Source organism: Macaca mulatta, chromosome 16 (assembly GCF_049350105.2).
Source record: "Macaca mulatta isolate MMU2019108-1 chromosome 16, T2T-MMU8v2.0, whole genome shotgun sequence".
Taxonomy (NCBI): Eukaryota; Metazoa; Chordata; class Mammalia; order Primates; family Cercopithecidae; genus Macaca; species Macaca mulatta.
Window position 1 is genome coordinate 52663160 of NC_133421.1, and position 21408 is coordinate 52684567.

A 21408-nucleotide genomic window follows, 5' to 3' on the forward strand; every position below is an offset into this window, starting at 1 on the left:
CCAAACGCTCAGGCACATGGCTTTCCTTCGGACTAGATGCCCTCTTGTCCAGTTTGCTGACTGAAAGAAGTTGGAAACTCTACCATCCGCCCTCGCAAGTCATTATTCAACAACAAACAGGAGCTATATTTAGAACTTTTTCCATGAAGGCACCATAGGCAAAGGCCACCAACCCCTGAGACACAGAAAGGTTAAATAAGGCTATCTGACCAAAAAAAAAAAAAAAAAAAAAAAAAACTTTAATAGGCAAGTTCCATTTCAGATTCATCTGTTCAACATAGCTTCTAATTTTATAAATGGACCTTAAAATTAACAGGAGGACAGGCGTTTTTCCCAGGAGCCTCTGTGTCCGTTCTGCAAAATTACGTAACTCGGAAAACGAGGGTTCTGATTTGATTACGCTTTAAACAGCCTGCTGGCTGAGACGAATTCATTGTGCACATCAGCTCCTCGCAAGGGACTCAAACACCGGGGAAGGAGGGAGAGAAGAAGGACAAATCCTTTTTCACTAACTCATGTAAATAAGTCTTTGAGAAAACCTCTATATACCCTCAGTGACACACACCCCCTAACCCTCCCACACACACACACACACACACACACACACTTACATCCTAGTAAAACCCCACTATGAGTTTCTGGCCCACCCAGATGGGTAAGAAATTACACATTTCTAAGCTTGGGTTTACCATGTTGTTTGCCCTTAATGGAAGTTTATACATGCCTCCCACACAGGGGTATTGTTAGAAGGAATCAAATAATTTACTGTTGAACACTGCAACTTTAAAGGACAGAATATGCTCTTGGGAATGCAAAATATTACCGTTTACCTTTTTTTTAAAAAAAATTATTTACTTGTCTTTTACAACCAAGCCAAAAGAAATACAGTGTTTTCCAAATGTAATTGAAGGTGCTGAAAACCTCCTCTAATAATCCTATTTCTACAAAATGTAGAGCTGTTTTGCAGGGAGAAATTCAAATAAACCTCTGGAATGCATTCTTGCAAGGTGAAGCAACACACAATCCCAGCATCTTCTGTCATCACTGGGTACTACTGCCCAAATACCATCTCAGCACACACCAACTAGGGTCTCCACTCCCCTCGTCCAGGCTGGAGTGCAATCTCGGCTCACTGCAACCTCCGCCTCCCAGGTTTAAGCGATTCTCCTGCCTCAGCCTCCCAAGAGATCTACTTTCTTCATCATTCAAAAATGTTAAAATGAATTTACATTCCTATCAGGGGGCCCCAAAACCGAATGACTGAGGAATCAGCAAGACAACTAAAATTCAGCCACATAAACCACCAAAACATATTCAAAGTCTCCCTCTGCCAAACCCAACCCAAACCAAGCACACAAACTTTAACCCACCTATTCCATAGAGAGGAATGTCTCCTCAGGCAGTAATCAAACGAGTGGGTTAAAAAAAAAAAAAAAAAAAAAAAGGCTATTCAAGGATGTTCATTGTCTGTTTATACAGGCAAAGCTGAGCCACCCAGCTGTCCAACCACAGAGGATTAGTTAAATTATGTTATATCTATACAATGGAGCATTCTGCTGCCGTTGAAAATGTTGCTGTTGATGTGTGTACACTGGCGAAAACTGCACTGGGAGCAACTTACAAAACAACATGTTTTCTGTAGTGGGGTCTAATTTTATAATGTGATCTAAATGTATAATGTGATCTAATTTTTTAAAAGGAGAAATATATAAAAAGTTATGTCTGCATTTATATCAGAAAGCCTACAAGGAAATAAAGAATGTACCAGATGGGGGACAAGATGGATGGATAGATGGATGGATGAAGGATGGATGGATGGATGGATGAAGGATGAATGAATGGATGGATACATGGGTGGGTGGATAGATGGATGGATAAATGGATGCATGAATGGATGGCTGCATGAAGGATGGGCAGATGGATGAATGGATGGATACATGGGTGGGTGGATAGACGGATGGATAAATGGATGCATGAATGGATGGCTGCATGAAGGATGGGCAGATGGATGGATGGATAGATGAATATATGGATGGATGGATGGATGGATGGATGGATGGATGGATGGATGGATGGATGGATAAATGGATAGATGCATGGGCAGGTGGATAGATGGATGGATAAATGGATGCATGGATGGATGGCTGCATGAAGGATGGGCAGATGGATGGATGGATGGATGGATAGATGAATATATGGATGGATGGATGGAGGATGGATAAATGGATGGATACATGGGCAGGTGGATAGATGGATGGATAAATGGATGCATGGATGGATGGCTGCATGAAGGATGGGCAGATGGATGGATGGATGGATAGATGAATATATGGATGGATGGATGGAGGATGGATAAATGGATAGATGCATGGGTAGGTGGATAGATGGATGGATAAATGGATGCATGAATGGATGGCTGCATGAAGGATGGGCAGATGGATGGATGGATGGATGGATGGATAGATGAATATATGGATGGATGGATGGATGGATGGATGGAGGATGGATAAATGGATGGATGCATGGGTAGGTGGACAGATGGATGGATAAATGGATGCATGGATGGATGGCTGCATGAAGGATGGATAGATGGATGGATGAATGGGTAGATGCATGGATGGATGGATGGATGGAGGATGGATAAATGGATAGATGCATGGGCAGGTGGATAGATGGATGGATAAATGGATGCATGGATGGATGGCTGCATGAAGGATGGGCAGATGGATGGATGGATGGATGGATGGATAGATGAATATATGGATGGATGGATGGATGGATGGATGGAGGATGGATAAATGGATGGATGCATGGGTAGGTGGATAGATGGATGGATAAATGGATGCATGAATGGATGGCTGCATGAAGGATGGGCAGATGGATGGATGGATGGAGAGATGAATATATGGATGGATGGATGGATGGATGGAGGATGGATAAATGGATGGATGCGTGGGTAGGTGGACAGATGGATGGATAAATGGATGCATAGATGGATGGCTGCATGAAGGATGGATAGATGGATGGATGAATGGGTAGATGCATGGCTGGATGGATGGATGGAGGATGGATAAATGGATAGATGCATGGGCAGGTGGATAGATGGATGGATAAATGGATGCATGGATGGCTGGCTGCATGAAGGATGGGCAGATGGATGGATGGATGGATGGATGGATAGATGAATATATGGATGGATGGATGGATGGATGGATGGATGGAGGATGGATAAATGGATGGATGCATGGGTAGGTGGATAGATGGATGGATAAATGGATGCATGAATGGATGGCTGCATGAAGGATGGGCAGATGGATGGATGGATGGAGAGATGAATATATGGATGGATGGATGGATGGATGGAGGATGGATAAATGGATGGATGCGTGGGTAGGTGGACAGATGGATGGATAAATGGATGCATAGATGGATGGCTGCATGAAGGATGGATAGATGGATGGATGAATGGGTAGATGCATGGATGGATGGATGGATGGATGGACAGAAGGACAAAGAGACAGATGGACAGGAGCCAATACTGGCATATTTTGGGATATTTTTCCATAAAGAAGTAGTTACCTTTGAGTCTGGTTATTTTGCTATTAGAACATGAACCTTGCTGAGATAAACAGATAGTTAAAGAAATTAATAAAAGAGAGAAATGTGTGTCTCCTCCCACTCCCCACAACAGTAGCGCCTTTGCATACTAAATTCTAGGGGGTGAAGCCAAAAACATCTGAGCCATTCCTGGGAAATGCAACTCACCTGTCCAGACGGAGGGGGAAAGAAGTATCAAACTCAGACCAGATTTACGGGCCTGCCTGACAATGGGCTCCCACATACACAAGCAGTTAAGGACAAATGTCTCATCCTGAACAGAAAGACGAGCCTGAACTACAAGTCCCGCCTGAACTACAAGTCCCTCATATCCCAGCTTTACTCACAAACTAGGGCCCCCCTAGCATAACGCCATCAACCAATGACCTTGGAGGCATCTCACAGTGGCTTGGTTTTTGCGACAAGATTGTAAAAGCAGACATCACACTAACTGGTGAAAGAGACACAATCAATTCTGTTTTGTCTACCTGAAGCTCAGAGAGTAGGAGCAAAGGATTGGGGCCCCCACACACCACATTACCCCTTGATGCCACAAAGAAGGGATGTGTTGAATAGAACACTTTTTGTGTTCTAAAAGTTTGTCTGACACCAATTCACAAATCACACGGTCAGCTGGAAGACGCTAGCCAACCAAGGGTACAGTTTCCACAATTCTGGGCCGAAAACCACAAGACTCAGCACTCATTCCAGGTACCTTGCTAAAGCAAGAGAAAAGGCACCCACTGTATCGGATCTGAGTCCCGGCAATGTACACTGGCTGTGTGACCTCAGATGGGTCATGTTAACTCTCTGGGCCTCAGATTTGTCACTTTTTCTTTTTCTCATTTTTTAGAGATGGGGTGTCCCTCCGTCACCCAGGCTGGAGTGCAGTGGCACAATCATAGGTTGCTGTAACCTCAAACTCCTAGGTTCAAGTGATCCTCCTGCCACGGCTTCCCAAGTTGCTTGGATTACCCACGTGAGCCACTGTGCCCAGCCCCGTGGATTGTCATCTTTTTAGATGTTGGACAAGATGATCATGAAGACAGCTATTACTTCTAGTGGATGGTCTGTTTCTATAAGTACCGAGCTCCATTTGGCACTCAGTAAAACACTCAATAACCACTGGAAGTGTTTCCCTTCTTAACTCTCATGTCCAGTCATTTTATCACCCTATCAAAAACACTCTCAGATGAGCAGCTCTATTCCAACTGTGACAGCCAGAAGGCACAGACACTGCAGTGGGACAAGGTACAGTCCTTCCAATCGCTACCAGTCTGTGGTTAAAAATCAGGCTTCCTGAATTCAAATCTCCCGCTCCACTTCCAAGCCACGTGACCCCAGGCAAGCTACTTCAGCAGCCGCTGCCTTGGTTTTCCCATCTATCAAACAGGGGTAAGACGAGTAACTTCTCATAGGGCTAGTGTGAAGATCAAATGAGCGGAAAGAAGCATTTAGAACACAGCTTGACACACAGTAAGAGCTTCATAAATGTTAGCTACTATTATCCATTCACCAAGACAGTCTCACTGGGTATTTACTCTCACAGTGCCAGTTAATCATGAGGCCTCTAAGGAAACACAAAGATATTGACTAGGACATAGTCCAAGGCCCTACAGTTTAGTAGGAGGAGGCCAACTTGAACCAAGAAATACAGACCTATGATCTCTTATCCCAAGCCCTGGGGCCAAATAGGTTTGGATGTAGGTGTTTCTGCTTGCAGACAGGTAATAAGTCATGTATCACATATCCTACAGCACCCACATCCTCTCATCCCAAGCCCTGGGGCCAAATAGGTTTGGATGTAGGTGTTTCTGCTTGCGGACAGGTAATAAGTCATGTATCACATATCCTACAGCACCCACATCCTCTCATCCCAAGCCCTGGGGCCAAATAGGTTTGGATGTAGGTGTTTCTGCTTGCAGACAGGTAATAAGTCGTGTATCACATATCCTACAGCACCCACCTCCTCTCCCCCAGGACTTGGAACCGCACCTGTAGTCAAACCCGCTGGGATTTCTTAAGCAAAACCCACAAATAGCCACAATAAGTGGGATCAAGAAATACTACCAAGTGTCTCGAGACAGTTCAGATTTTGTAGCCAAATGAGTTACAAAAAAAAAAAAAAAAAATTTGGCTTTCAAAATCTGGGGGATATGAGAATTGTAGCTAAGGGTCTGTAACCTGCACCATACAGCAACAAGGCTACAAAAGCAGCAGCAGCTAACAACCTAACGGGTGACGGGAAACGCTCTGCCAAAAAGGCACAGTTTAAGCTGCAGCTTGAAGGAGAAAAGGGAGCCTCACTTTTCACTAGGCAGGTAGGCACTCCCGGCAGAGGGACCGGCAGATGCAAAGGCAGGAGGTAGCAATCAGTGAAGAATGTTCAGGAAACACAACACGTCATGGAGTGCAGTCTCAGATGTGTGTGCAGGAGTAGCAAGAGGAGAGGCTGGAAAACGAGGCCAGGTTAGATCCTGAACGGTGCAGAAGCCATGCTGAAGCGTCATACTTGGTGCAGCAGGCATTGGTACGGGAGCCCTTTAAGAATTTGATCAGATCCACATTTTCCTAAAATCCCCCTGGGTAGGTGCCTGGTAAATGGACAGAGAGAGGAACAGAGGAAGGAGGTGGTCAGTTGGAGATGGGTCAAATGGTCAGGGAAGAGATGATGACACCACCAACTCAGTCAGCAAAGGGGGTAAAAAAGAGGAACAGCCACTGCACACCCGGTGGTGCACAGGCTCGGCCTCGTAACAGGGCCGAGGGGGCAATCGGTGCAAGAAGACAGCTCATACCTACTCGCCCTGTGTTCAGGACTCAAACAGGCCCCTTTTTTAGACTCCACTTTCTTTTTTTGTTTTTAATAATTTTTGTATTTCAATAGCTTTTGGGGTATACGTGGTTTTCAGTTACATGGATGAATTGCATAGCGAAGTCTGAGATTTCAGTGCACCTGTTAGTTGAGTAGCATACACCGCATCCAATACGTAGTTTTTTATCCTTCACCCTCTCCCACTTTCCTTCCTTTTGAGCATCTAATGTCCATTAAACCACTCTGTATGTCTTTGCATACCCATAGCTTAGCTCCCACTTATAAGTGAGAACATGTGACACTTGGTTTTCCATTACCTGAGTTACTTCACTTAGAATAATGGCCTCCAGCTCTATCTAAGTTGCTGCAAAAGACATTATTGTGTTCTTTTTTATGGCTGGGTAGTATTCCACAGTGTATATATACCACATTTTCTTTATCTACTCATCAGTTGATGGGCACTTAGGCTGCCTCCATATCTTTGCCACTGGGAACAGTGCTGTGATAAACATAGGTAGATACTACTTTCTGATGTACCAAATGACAAGTGATGATTTTGGCATCACTGGGCTCTGAGCTGTGGCAACTCAATCCTCCTCTTCTGCATGCCTGCCTTGCTGTCCTCCAGCTCACAAGCAGGCTGGCAAAGTACAGCAGTCAGGTGCATGTGGCCTGGTCCCTGCCCCAGTGGCTCAAAGAAGCAAAGCTGGTTAAGAGCAATGAGTGGGTCAGCGAGGTGGGGTTTTCCCATCTATCAAACCGGGGTAAGATGAGTCACTTTTCATAGGGTTAGTATGAAGATCAACTGAGCGTTAGTACGAAGATCAAATGTCACATGCCCTTCTGAGCTATAGGTCAAGAGGGGAGGCTGGAAGAAAGTGGAGGAGGAGGGAAAGTTCCAGGATGGAATGGACTTGGCCTCTGCTGGCTCAGGAGGAGGATCTGTAGCCGCTCGTCTCTGAAATGGTCACTGCTCCTTTATTAAAGACAAACCAAACTAAAACAAAACACCTTCCGAGCCAGGCAGAAGAAGAGAGGTGTCAGCTGGTGAGATAGATGTAAGTATCCATGGGCCAACACGCACAGCCACTTGGAAGACAACAGAGGCAGCTTTTCCCCATCTTACCTGCTGGTTCCTTCAGGAACTGGAAAGCCAAGGGCTATAAGGGAAATGTCACTGAATGTCCCATCAGAGGTCAGAGGTGTCTGTGACTGACCGGGGAGTATATGACCAGGGGAGCCAGCGGGTCAGATGAGGAAAAGCTGCCTCCTGTCTGCGCAGCCACCTCATGCGGTACCCCTCCTTGGGTCAGGCACTCCTGCATCCCTGGCAGGACCAGGGTGTGGGCTCCAGAGGGCTGCCTCGGCCCATGTTGTGCTGCTCAGAGACTCTACTGGCTACCCCTCCTTCTAGGCCTCAGACTCCACCCACAAAAAGACGAAAAAAAAAATTGTTTTAATTTCTTGTACAGACATGGCCTTGCTATGTTATCCAGGCTGGTCTTAAACTCCTGGCCTCAAGCGACCCTCCAATCTCTGTTTCCATGGTGTTGGGATTACAGGCATGAGCCACCACACCTGGCCTTATTTTTGTGTGTGTGATCCTTTAGGACAGGGACAACCTAGTCCTCCTTTTACTGTCACCTAACATACAGCTGCATAACCTGGGAAATCTAGCCATCACCAAAAAGAAAACCATCTCAGAACCTGTGGGAAGAATGCTCCTCATACAGCAGGAACAAATGAGGGTGATGGGGAAATAATGAGTTCACGCAAGAAATTAAGACCTCGATGTCCGTTCACATCAGTGGGTGTCTATGCCACACACAGCTACCCCGTGATCCACCTAAAATGCCTCTTTTGACACCCACAGCGGCAGGCACCCACAAAGAGGGGATGACATCCGGTCATCCCCTCCTTCTCTACCCATCCTGGCAACTAAGACAAGTCTCCCCTGGTGAGGCCACAGGACACTAACCTGGGCAACTGCCCCTCCATGGAGCTTGGCAGCACAGCACAGGCCGATGCAGCCCCTCTGGAGCCCAATCCTGGCCCTGCCAGGGACGCGGGCGCGCCTGTCCCAGGGAGGCGGCACCAAACAAGGAGGCTGCAGGGACAGGAGAGCAAAGGCTTCCATTGGAATGGGGAACCTGGATCTTTGGGAGGGCCCAAGTGCCCAGCGGACCCCCACATTTCCCTAGAGATTCCCTGAGCTCAGCGAAACTTGGGAGCAGGGAAAACCCAAGGTGCTTCTCAGGCATGGATGTCCAGAAGTCCATGGGAAAACGGACTCTCTTAGTCAAAACTCTGAAAAAAAAATCAGTCTCATATTTTTTATTCTCCACTTTCCTGCAGGATTTAGGACCCGCGTCTTTGTAGACTCAATCTGTGTGGAACAGATGAGGAAACAGACCTACACCTGATTCAAAGGGGTAATGCCTGAGGGTGGGGTGTGGTGGGGTAGGGGTGGGGTGTGGTGGGGTGGGGGTGGGGTGTGGTGGGGTGGAGGGCTGGGGTGGTTGGGGGAGGGGGGCGGGAATCTTGGGGTCAGCTGCTCCTTTTCTTTCTAGCTTTCGATCTTTCTTTCTGGCTTCTGACCTTTGCAAACTTTCACAAAAGTCATGAGATTGAGAGAATGAACCCCGGTACCCATCACTCGGGGTCACCCATGACCAACACGGCCCCTCTCCCCGCACCAATATGCTCCCTGCCCCGCATACACTAGATTATTCTCAGCAGCTGCTTCTTTCTCAACTTGTTTCTCATCAACACAACACGTAACTCCCAAGTGGGCTTTGCTCCCTGCCCTGCAGCCCTCATTTTCACCTGGGAACCCCCCAGGTGTCAAACGAATCCAAAGACCTGTAGTTGCCACAGCTGGGCTTTCTGGCTTGAAAACAGCACAGGAGAAAGGAAAGGAAAGGAAGCACAGGTCGGTGACCAGGGGCTCTGAGAAGCTGTCTGCTGTCAACAAGAGCCTTTCGGGAGAAGAGAGAAAACCCAATACTTGTCCCTTAGTAGTCAAGACCTTGTGGGCGGCACGTCACTCCGACAGACAAGTACAAATCTAATGGCCGGGGATGCAGCTCCCGGTTTGAGTGAGTGGCATGTGGTCTGTTGTTTATGTTCGATTAAGGGTTGATTTATGCTTCCTTGGGGAGTTTTTATTTCTATGCTGTTATTTCACCCCTAAAATTTACAATGACTGAATTCTTCTGCCCTGTTTGAGTCAGCCCTCTCACTCCCCTCCCTAGTCTGCAAATGGCCAGAAATAGTTTCCATTGTCATTGACTTAAATTTCCATTTTGATTATGGAAATAAATATTTTTACTGCCCTTTCCTGAAACAGGAATAAATTTTTCCATTCAAGTTCTCCTAATCAGACTCTGAGGACCAAACCCTGACCACAAAGTGCAGAGGACACCCAAACAGACAAGACAAGTTATGTTTGCCTCCTGCGCTCAGGACCAGTGAAGTTGGCCACAGCTCTCTGCTTCGTGGCTACCACATACTGGGTCCATTCCCTGATTCAGCTCCCATATTCTCCTGAGCTCTGGTCTCAGTATTGTGGGGACAGCTGTGAACATGACACACCCTGCCCCTACCCTCATGGAGCTTAAAAATTTAAACCCAAGGGCTGGGCGCGGTGGCTCACACCTGTAATCCCAGCACTGTGGGAGGCCAAGGCGGGTGGATCACCTGAGGTCAGGAGTTCGAGACTAGCCTGGTCAACATGGCAAAACCTCGTCTCTGCTGAAAATACAAAAATTAACCAGGCATGGTGGCAGGCACCTGTAATCCCAGCTACTCGGGAGCCTGGGGCACGGGAATCACTTGAATCCGAGAGGCAGAGGTTGCGGTGAGCCAAGATCACGCCACGGCACTCCAACCTGAGCGACAGAATGAGACTCAGTCTCAAAAAAAAAAAAGAAAAATTAAATCCAAAGCAAAGCTGCCCAGACCAACACAAAAGGATTTCTTTGGGGGCTGTTTCCCAAGACTGAAAAAAATAAGAACATCCAACAGCAGGGTCCTTCCTAATTTGACCAAATCTCCCTTTCCAGCTCACCCTTGTCCCCAGGCACCTCTTTAGCCCAAATTCAATGGCTCCTCAGGTGAGCAGGCACAAGCTAGAAGACAAATCGGCTGCAGGGAGCTCTTCTGGCCTAGTCCAAGAGAAAGCCCAGCATAGATTCTGGTACAACAGAGCTCCCTTGTCCTCCTGTCTCCAGAGAAGCTGAGGCATTTCCATAACTATTATTTGGGATGGAAGGCTAGAGTGCTGGGATATCACAGGAGGTTGGCGTGGGAGGGGGGCTTTCTTTGATAACTTTTTTCTCCTTCTCTAATTCTGATCTAATGTTCTGAGTCACCTTGCCATGTAAAGCAAATGGCGGCTCTCAAAGCATTTATAATTACCGTCCCTATCTGCTTGGTGGTGTACAGTAATAACTGAGAGATTGGGCCTGGAAGCCACGGGCGGGAGACTCAACAAGAACACAGCAGTCTCAGAAGCTGGAATAAGAGACTCCTTGGTCACTTTTCCCAGCCTGTCTGACTGAGCCATGTTTGGAGGGTTTAGGGGTACTCAGAGTCCATGGGAAGCAGCTAGACCATCCCAGGCCCCCAAATCCATCCTCCCAGCGCCAGTTACAGCCCAGAGTAAGAGAGCCAGTGGTATACCCTTAAATCCTTCTCACCTAGCTCCAGGTGGGCAGTACAGAATCTGGAGGGCTGCATGAAAGGTAGGAGGGAACAAGGAGGGGTAAAGAGGCCCAGATGGCGGGAAGGCAGCATGGCAGGGAGCAGGCTGCAGGAGGCCAAGACGTCCATTCTCATCTCTAGGAAATGACCACATATATGACTGAGACAGCTGTCAGAGCCCTTTGTACCCATGTCTCTTCCTTCTCCCTTCCTGGTCCCCCCTCTGCAGAACCCCTTAGCTTGGTCGCAAAGACAGCAAGAGTCCGCTTAGTATTTCTTTCTATATGTACCTCAGGATGGGGCTGGGGCATCCCTCAACCAACCTGCCTATTCCAACAAGAAGAAAGCAAGAGGAAAGCTTAGGACTCCGAATTCTGGAAGAATTATTCATCCCCTTTGGGCATCACTCAGCGCTTTGATGAGACTCTAAGGGCAGAAACCTCTGACCCTTCCCAACTGTCTTAAAATATTACCTCCAAGCACTCTGCAAGCTAGCGAGGAACATCTGACAGTGCCTCCCCTTCGCGGCTTCTCCCTTGAGGATTCTCCAAAACAGCCCCAGCATACCTAACAATCCTCCCTATTATCTTCCTGCAAACTGGCTTGCACCTGAAAGAAGTGAGACATCACCTCTGCCCTGGATTCAAGTCCCCGCATTCACGCCTACATAAAAATAACTCTCCTCCCTCCCCAAGAGAGGCAAAAAGCAGATCATCCCTGTCCCTGTCATAGAGCCAGTCCTCATAGAGATCATCTCCACCCAAAGATGCCTTTCCAGCCCTCTCCAGACAGACACTCCAAGCGAGTATTGAACAAGAAGGCGACTGCAAGTGCTCACAATCGCCCTCGAATCTCAGAGAGTAATTGTGTTTCTTTCGATCGGAACACAGTTCAGCAGTGAGTGTCCAGAAAACTCAAGGCGGCAGCCTGGTGACCACTCAAAGGAAGAAAGCTCGGCCATTCCAGAGAAGCTGAGAGTGAGACGATGCAAAGGGAAGGGCCAGGTGGGAGGGGTGGGCGTCACTCATTTGAGGCTGGCACTGAGGAACAATAAAGGATCTGAGAGCTCCAGCCGCCCCTCTCGCTCCACTTTACCACCGACCAGCAAAAAACCCCTCCTTGGCCGGGCACAGTAGCTCATGCCTGTAACCCCAGCACTTTGGGAAGCTGTGGTGGGTGGGCAGATTGCTTGAGCCTAGGAGTTCGAGACCAGCCTGGACGACATGGGAAGACCCTATCCCTACAAAAAAAAAAATACAAAAATTAGCCAGGCGTGGTGGTACATGCCTGTGGTCCCAGCTACTCAGGAGGCTGAGATGAGAAGATCACTCAAGCCCCAGAAGTTGAGGCTACGGCGAGCCATGATCGTTTCTCTGCGCTCCAGCTTGGGCAACAGAGTGAGACCCTGTCAGAAATAAACCTCTACTCAAGAGGGTTTTGTTTTGTTCAGGATTAAATTGAGAAAATGTGTTCAAAGCCCAATACCAGCCATAAAGCAGCTCTCGATCAAAAGTCTCTACCGGCCGGGCGCGGTGGCTCACGCCTGTAATCCCAGCACTTTGGGAGGCCGAGGCGGGCGGATCACGAGGTCAGGAGATCGAGACCATCCTGGCTAACACGCTGAAACCCCGTCTCTACTAAAAATATAAAAAATTAGCCGGGCGTGGTGGTGGGCGCCTCTAGTCCCAGCTACTCGGGAGGCTGAGGCAGGAGAATGGCGTGAACCCAGAAGGCAGAGCTTGCAGTGAGCCGAGATCGCGCCACTGCACTCCAGCCTGGGCGACAGAGCGAGACTCTGTCTCAAAAAAAAATTTAAAAAAAAGTCTCTACCATATTTGATTGAATCTAATTCACCATTCTGACATGATGCCATCCATTTGTAAGATGCACTGGATTTTCAAGTGCAAATGTGAACAAAAATGCATTCTGAATTGAGGAAATATGGTGTTTCCTGTGGGAATCTGGACATTCGTGTTCCCGTCCTGGCCATGCCACTGAACCACATGTGTGATCTTGAGAAGGTCACCTCGCTTCTCTGAGTCTCAGCTTCCTTGGCATGAAGAGATGGAAATGATAACCAATTCAGCCCTAGAAAATGCTAACAAGTATCCCCAATCACCAGTGACAGCACAGGCTTCGCCCCTGTCGCACTATTTCTGAATACCTTCTTCACAACCATCTAAGCAATTGTCTCAGCCCGCCCAGAGTCAGAAGGCTCTGCTCTGCATAATCACCGACCACTCCCCATCGCCAGCTCAGAAGAGAGCAAGACTACGGCCACAGCTCCCCCAACACATTTTCCAGTGGGCACAAAAGCGGTCTTTTCAGGGCCCACACACCTAAAGGCAGGGGGCCTGGGCTGGCCCTGGAGCCACAGGCACCAATATTAAGTTGAGTGGAGAAGGATGTTTCCCTAGCCTGCTTCTCTGCTTCTCTCCCTCAACAGCTCCATAACCTACATTAGGAAATTTACATGTAACAAATCAGCCACGGAATCCTAAGGAGCACAGATGTTCCTGCAGAGAGGCATCTTCTTTGCACTTAACAGGAGAAACAAGAAAATTAAAAAGGGGAAACTTGCCACACAGACACTCCCAAGGCCTGGATTGAGGAACGTGTTATACGTGCTTCTATGTCAGCTACCTTTTCTCCCCAGGACCCGCTACCCCAACCCCCCACAACAGGCACCTTTTCAGACCCAGGTTTCATACAGAAGGTCCCAGCACCCTCTGCCTTCAAGCTTCTTATGAGCAGCACCAACACCCCAACCCTGACACAGCCCACCATTTCTCTGGCCCATTCCTAGTCCTCTGTGATATCGTGGCCACACTCTCTAAACAGGTGAAGAAAATGAAAACTGGAGCACTCCCCCAAAGCCAGAGCCCAGGGGTAACCTCAGAAGTAAGCGGAGAGTCTTCAGAGTGACATTCAGGACACGGTCCCATGAGGGAGGCACAGACAACCAGTGAAGAATCCAGAATAGAACACTCAGAGCAGAGCGCTGCCCATCAACAGCGAAAAACCTCACCCGGCCTCCCACCTCACCTCTACGGTCCTCCTCTTCCAGGACATGCTCACCCCTGCCCACCTTCCCACCTTCCCACCTTCCTACCTTCTCACCTTCTACCTTCCATTTTATTTTATTTTTGAGACAGAGTCTCCCTTTGTCACCCAGGCTAGAGTACAGTGGTGCAATCTCAGCTCACTGCAACCTCCGCTTCCTGGGTTCAAGTGATTCTCCTGCCTCAGCCTCCCAAGTAGCTGGCATCACAAGTGCATGCTACCAGGCCCAGCTAATTTTTGTATTTTTAGTAGAGATGGGGTTTCACCATGTTGGCCAGGCTGGTCTTGAAATCCTGGCCTCAAATGATCCTCCCTCCCCAGCCTCCAAAAGTGCTGGGATTATAGGCGTGAGTCACTGCACCTGGCCCACTTTCTGCTTTCAACTATTCCCTGGAGCACCCTTCCCAAGAGGTACATTCTGAGGCTGGGGCACCACTACCCCAAATGCACATTATCCTGGGCACTGTGTTTGCCGGCTATATGACCTCAGGAAATAAGTCCCTATCTCAGTGTCCTGACTTATTTCTCTGCCTTACATATTCATTTCTGTCCTATGTATTCCATGTGTCAAAACTATAACACGGAGTCCCAGCTATATGGGGGTCTGAGGCAGGAGGATCACTTGAGCCCAGGAGGTGTAGGCTACAGTGAGCCAAGATCATGCTACTGCATTCCAGCCTGGGAGACAAAGTGAGACCCTGTCTCAAAAAAAAAAAAAAAAGCAAAACTATAACATGGGATAGAGTATAATGGGTGGTTATTACTAAATTATGCTAATAATGCTAATGCTAATTGAGATTGTTGAGATTCTTTAGGCATTAAGGCCTCCTTGTGCATATATTCTGCCTTTCTGATGGGGCTATAATTTTCCCAAGGACAGAAGTTATGTCTCCTTTTTTCAAAATGCCTGAAATAAGATTCTCCAAGCATCATCATCATCTCAGTTGGTGGTATAGGCTGAAGAGATGGCAATAGACAGCAAGTATGCTGCCACCCCCATGCACTGGCCATGGCAGGCGTGGCTAATCGAGTGCACATGCCCACCCACTCATCAGTACTCCAGCAGTCAAGCTTCTTTCAACCTATCAGAGATGGCAAAGAGGTGAAAGGCCCCCTAGTCCAGGTGGCATGCATAGTCTCTGACATGCACAGATCCTAACTATTGACAGGGCCTCTGAAAACACAGCCCACCTCCACAAATGGCTTTTGAGCACTCCTGTGGGCAATGGAGACAAAGAGCCTGATTCTATCTCCCTAGGTGCCCCCTGCCTTTTTTTTTTCCTGCCTCAAAGTCTTTTGAGAAGATCATCAGGATGTAAATTACTCAATTATAATTCCTGGTGTCCCATCACCAACAGAGTCTATAATTTCTGACACAGGAGAAGGGGAACAAAGGACAGCATTTCTGATGAATCCACAAAACCAGACCTCAAGCCTTTCACTCAGTTCCCATAGTCACCTCTCAAATATATCCATGCAATTAGATTAACCTCCCTCCAGTCCTCACGTGCATCCAAAGACCATGGGGAAGGGGGCAAGTACACATGGGAAAGGAAAGAAAAGTACAGGATTTTCCAAACTCAAAAGTAGGAATGGACTGGGAGCGGCAGCTCACGCCTACAGTCCCAGCACTTTGGGAGGACAAGGCAGGAAGATCACTTGAGGCCAGGAGTCTGAGACCAGCCTGGACAACATAGTAAGACCCTGTCTACACAGAAATATTAAAAAATTACCCAGGTGTGGGGGCATGCACCTGTGGTCCCAGCTGCTTCGGAGGCTGAGGCAGGAGGATTGCTTCAGCCCGAGAGGTCAAGGGTACAGTGAGCCATGATCATACCACTATACTCCAGCCTGGATGACAGAGACTACAGATGACCTTGCCTCCAAAAAAAAAAAAAAAAAAAAAAAAAAACAGTAGCAATAACCCTAGGCCTCAGATTCCTGGGCTTGTAAAGTGAGGGACTGGCTAAGATAGCTCCTAAGGTCCCTCTCAGCCCTAAAAATCTCAGAGATTGTAAATGTATTACTTAGCAGTGTCTACTACTTTGTACCCTCCAAATAGACTTCCCTTCTCCTTCATGCTATGGCCCTGGGCTAACAGTACAGGAGGGCACTTGGTTGTATTTCAAGAGACATAAAACAAGACCAGGTATACTCACATGATGCCCTTTCTCTGAAGAACACCTCTGTTCTCTCGGTGGGACCTCAGATATTCCATCATAATGATGATGATGACAAACGTGATTTCAAAGCCCTCTCCTGTTTACTGTGCAACGGTCTCTCAATACCCCGCGTGAGTCTATATTCACGCAGCCCGTGTACACCCTCCGCCACAGCAAAGACCTAATTTAGACAGAGGCAAATTAGCTCTGTGGGGTGAAATGCATTAACCAAGTCTCCCAAACAGCACAAATCTAATTAACTGAAAATCAAAATTGCAAAGCTGCCGAAAAAGATTTCCACGGAAGAAGTCTCCCAAGGATTGAAGGAAAGTTGTGGGCCATGTGACCTGCCTAATCCAAGTCTCGCCGCTAAACTGGGATAAACGCTGTTTGGGTGTTCAGGTTTGTTTGCTTTTTCACTGATGTTTGTTTTCTCTAGATCACCTTTATCACCAGTGGGCTTTAGAGAGCTTATCTGGTGCATGCAACAGCCACAAAAAGCATCCTTTCTGAGGAGTGGGCCCAGCCTTCAAGAACCTTTGGTGCTATGGGAAATAAGAAGGTACCATTTCCAGAAAACCTGGCTGGGAACGCCTCTCGTCCTCCCGCATATCTGCCGTGCCTCCCCAAACACAGCCTCCCCTCCACCAATCCCCAAGCCCCCAAGAAACGCTGCCAGCAATGGAGTCAAATGCCCCACATCCGTGGTCCTTGAGTCGACAGAGACACACTCAAATCAGAGCCCCTCACCCCCAATGACAGGCAGGTTAGCTGGGCCTGGGTTTGTCCTTTACTCCCCTGACCTACCCCAGGCAAAGGACACAAGGACAAGCCATTGGTATCCGGCAGGGCTGTCTTTGATCCCAAAGACCATGAGCTCCTGCTCTTGGTCAAGAGAGGGCAGAAAACAGCTTCTATACTTTCCACCCCACAGCGCACCCCTGCTTTAAACTCTTCCTGGCTCCCCACTGCCCAAACAGCAGTTCTGAATCCTGGCTGCACAGAAAAATCACCTGGTGAGCTTTTAAAAGCTCCTAAAGCCCAATCCACACCCCCAACCAAGTACATCAGAGTTTCAGAGATATCAGCATCCCTCCCCTTGATGATTCTAACCTGAAGCCAAGCCTGAGAACCACAGCTCTGGACTCATTATCTCAAACTTCACCATGCACATGATCTACCTGGGGCATCTTCTAAAAATGCAGGCGCAGCTGGGCGCAGGAGCTCACGCCTGTAATCCCAGCACTTTCAGAGGCCGAGGCGGGCAGATCACAAAGTCAGGAGTTCGAGACCATCCTAGCCAACATAGTAGAACCCTGTCTCTACTAAAAATACAAAAATTAGCTGGGTGTGGTGGCGTGTGCCTGTAATCCCAGCTACTCGGGAGGCTGAGGCAGGAGAATCGCTTGAACCAGGGAGTGGGAGGTTGCAGTGAGCCCAGATTGCGCCACTGCACTCCAGCCTGGCAACAGAGCAAGGTTCCATCTCGAAAAGAAAAAAAAGAAAAAAAAAAAAAAAAAAGCAGGTGCCTGACTGAGCAGGTGGTCACATATGATCTCACCCTATATTTTCCCTTTTCCATCTCTTGCCACTGCCCACTCATACACCCCACAGTACATGCAGCTCCCCAATACATGATACTCTACTTTGCCCGGAGGCTGTACCCCTACCTTTCCTTTTGGTGGGAAACCCCTTCCCACAATTACTCCATCTCCTTGAAAAACTCCTACCATCTATTATGGGCCAAACTGTGTCCCCTGCAAAAAATCATGTCGAAGTCCTCAGCCCTGGTACTTCAAAATGTGACTATATTTAGAGATACAGTCTTGACAGAGGTAATTAAATTAAAATAGGATCATTAGGGTGGGCCCTAATCCAATAGGACCAGTGTCCTTGAGGAAATCTGGACATGTGCACAATTTGTACATGTGCACACATACAAAGGGATGGCATATGAGGCACTGGGAGAAAACAGCCATCTAGAAGCCACAGAGGGAGACCTGCAATGATCCTTCCCTCCCAGCCCTCAGAACGAGCCAACCCTATCAAAACCTCCATCTTGAATTTCCCAGCCTCCAGAACCGTGAAGCAAACAAATTCTGCTGTAGAAGCTGCCTAGTCCCTGGTACTTTGTTACAGTGGCCCTAGCAAACAAATACATCATTTTGCAAGACCCAATCCTAGGTACAGCCTCCTCTGGGACGCTGCCCGAACCCACCCCAGCAGGCCCGCCTCTTTGGTCATCCTTGGAGCCTCCAGGGAACCTCCAGGTTCCCTGACCTGCTTATCTGACAACCAACTGCTTGTGGGCTCAAGGTAGAGCCCTGTCTCACCTGTGTCTCCGTGCCTAGCACCTTACATGGCGCACACAGAAGGCACTGATAAACACGAACCGGACTGAACTGAAAGCGGACCTCACCTTGCAAGCAGTAACTTCTCAGCAAGTTCCCCTGCCTGCACCAGGGCCCACTGAGCCTCCCCTACTCTTGTTTCCCATTAGGCAGCCAAGAATAATCATTGTTTTGAGCTGGGTTTTGTTTTTCTGGTGTGTGTGAGTTTTCTTTAAGCCACCATATTGAAATGCAAACTGCCAGGTGTTAGAAATGCTGCCCCCAGCCCTCAGAGGCAGCTGGTTTCTACAGACTAGCATTTATCATATTTGCAGTAAATACACAAAAGGTCTTCAATTCAAAACCAGGAAGAGAAAGTAATTCTTTTGTCAAAAGGCAGCGGTGACTAAACGCTGGGCAGGGAGTGAAAGCAGATTTGGACCGTTGCTTTACCATCTTCCGGGTGCGGACGTGTTTTATGCTAGAAAAGGAGACTAAACAGAGTCAGACCAACACATTCTGAATGCATACTACAGGGACAGGCATTTGCACAAACACACTGGGTTTAAACTTCGCTGCAGTCCTAAGGCGAGCAGAGACAGTCTGTATGAGACATCAGAAAACGAATGCCGGCTGGGGGCAGTGGCTCATGCCTGTAATCCCAGCAACTTTGGGAGGCTGAGGTGGGTGGATCACAAGGTCAAGAGATCGAGACCAGCCTGGCCAACATGGTAAAACCATGTTTCGTCTCTACTAAAAATACAAAAATTAGCCAGGCGTGGTGGCACACGCCTATAGTCCCAGCTACTTGGGAGGCTGAGGCAGAAGAATCGCTTGAACACAGGAGGCTGAGGTTGCAGTGAGCCGTGATAGAACCACTGCACTCCAGCCTGGGAACAGAGCAAGACTCTGTCTCAAAAAAAAAAAAAAAAAAAAAAAAAAAATCCAATGTCAACCTTTGCAAAGGGGAAATCTTAACCCCCCCTTGGAACTATAATGGTGCCCTGGACATCTATGTTCTAAGGAAGAAAGATCCAAAACAGACCCATTAATTCATACACATACAAAATCCTGAAATCCTTCACATGCAAAGAGCAGACAGGAGGGAGTCAAGTTAAAAGTTATGGTGGTTTCCAAGCCTATTAAAAAAAAAAAAAAAAAAAAAAAACAGCCCAGGCATCTTCATAGAATTTTCTTTTCCTTTTCACACAGGATCTGAAATATGAAAGGGTCACTTTCTCTTCGGGGTCAATGTATACTCCGGAATACTGCAGGGTTTGCTCTTTTGAAGGTTACGAGGCTGCTCAGCCTTGAAACTGCAGCAGGGCGTTTTCTCTCTCATCAGGCCCCTCCCCAGGGGAGGCATCCCAACCTGGGCCCCAGGGAGCCTGCAGCCTTGAAGCCAGAGGTCAGCAGCCACCCGGAGCCTCTCAAACACCACCACACCAGGTTTCCTCCACTTGGCAGTTGTGAAAAAGAAAAATTGGGAAGTATAGAAGGTAGACAGGAATTGCTACACAACCCAACACAGTCTTAAGATTTAAGGCCTTTCCTTCCTGCAAAGTTGCCTTCAGGCATCAAGAAACTATACAATAATGTAGTTCTCTCAAAAAGAAACTATACAATAATGTAGTTCTCTCAACATCACACTCTCCATAACTCTCTGACAGCAAGGCCAAGGGCCTCTCCCTGCATGCCCAATACTGCAGCAGCTGCTGGGACTGCGCTCTGTCTCCGACCTGAACACAACAATCACCTTTCCAGGCTTGAGGGCTTGTCTCCTGAGAAAGCAGGTTATCAAAAGGCAATACCTGGTTGGATGCCATAGCTCACACCCGTAATTCCAGCGCTTTGGGAGTCCAAGGTGAGAAGATCACTTGATCCCAGGAGTTCCAGACTAGCCTGGGCAAAATAATGAGAACCACCCCCCATCCCCACAATCTCTACAAAACCAACAAAATTCGTCAAGTATGGTCACGTTAGTCCCAGCTACTTGGGAGGCTAAGGTGGGAGTATCTCCTGAGGCCCTGAGTTTGAGACCAGCCTGGGCAATACAACAAGACCCCATCTCTACAAAAAAATTTTTTAAACTACCGGGCATAGTAGCCCATGCCTGTAGTCTCAGCTTCTTCGGCAGCTAAGGTGGGAAGGATCACTTAAGCCCAAGAATAGGAGGCTGCGATGAGCAATGTGCATACACTGTACTCCAGCCTGGGCAACAGCACCAGGGCCTGTTTAAAAACATATACATATAGCCAATACTATGGCTTTCATTCTGTCCTTTCAGCCTTCCCACTTCCCCTGAGCCAAAGGGGTTACAGCACCAACTCCCAGCATACAGGGTTTCTTTCGGGCACCTCTCCAGGAACTTCCTTGAACAGTGAGAAGTCTTTTACCGCATGTAGAACTGCTGTGGTTTCTCTCTTTTATCTTTAATCCTTTGCAAAATGAGATTTCAAAATCCAGGGAACCCTGCTTCTGGCAAAGAAGCACCTCCATCCTTGAGCTGTCCAAGAAAGACCCAGCACCCCTTTGTCATCTGCTGAGAAGTCACCATAGACCCTATGTGTCACACACACCCACGACTGGTCTCAACAGCTAAAGGTCTCCTGCAGTTTCACTGAGTGCCAAAAACTCCCAGGCACAAACCACCAGTGGGATGGACCTGAAAGCCCAACTTTCTACAAACAACACTAATAATAGTAGTAAGAGCCACCACATATTAAGCATTTACTGT

At 47.9% G+C, this 21408-nt stretch overlaps 1 protein-coding gene and 2 long non-coding RNA genes across 20 annotated transcripts in view; all 3 read right to left on the reverse strand.

The window, feature by feature from the left end:
- The window catches only part of MSI2 (musashi RNA binding protein 2), a 433576-nt gene that overhangs the window by 356281 nt on the left and 55887 nt on the right, over positions 1-21408 (reverse strand). The gene's annotated exons all lie outside the window — the stretch shown is intronic.
- LOC144335534 (uncharacterized) overlaps positions 1-21408 on the reverse strand; it is a 52080-nt gene that overhangs the window by 15674 nt on the left and 14998 nt on the right. The window lies entirely within an intron of this gene.
- Positions 7649-19615, reverse strand: LOC144335544 (uncharacterized). Its single transcript, XR_013406474.1, has 3 exons — positions 17812-19615; positions 14168-14292; positions 7649-7712 (listed from the first exon to the last, which is right to left on the reverse strand). It is a non-coding gene; the product is annotated as an uncharacterized LOC144335544 (long non-coding RNA).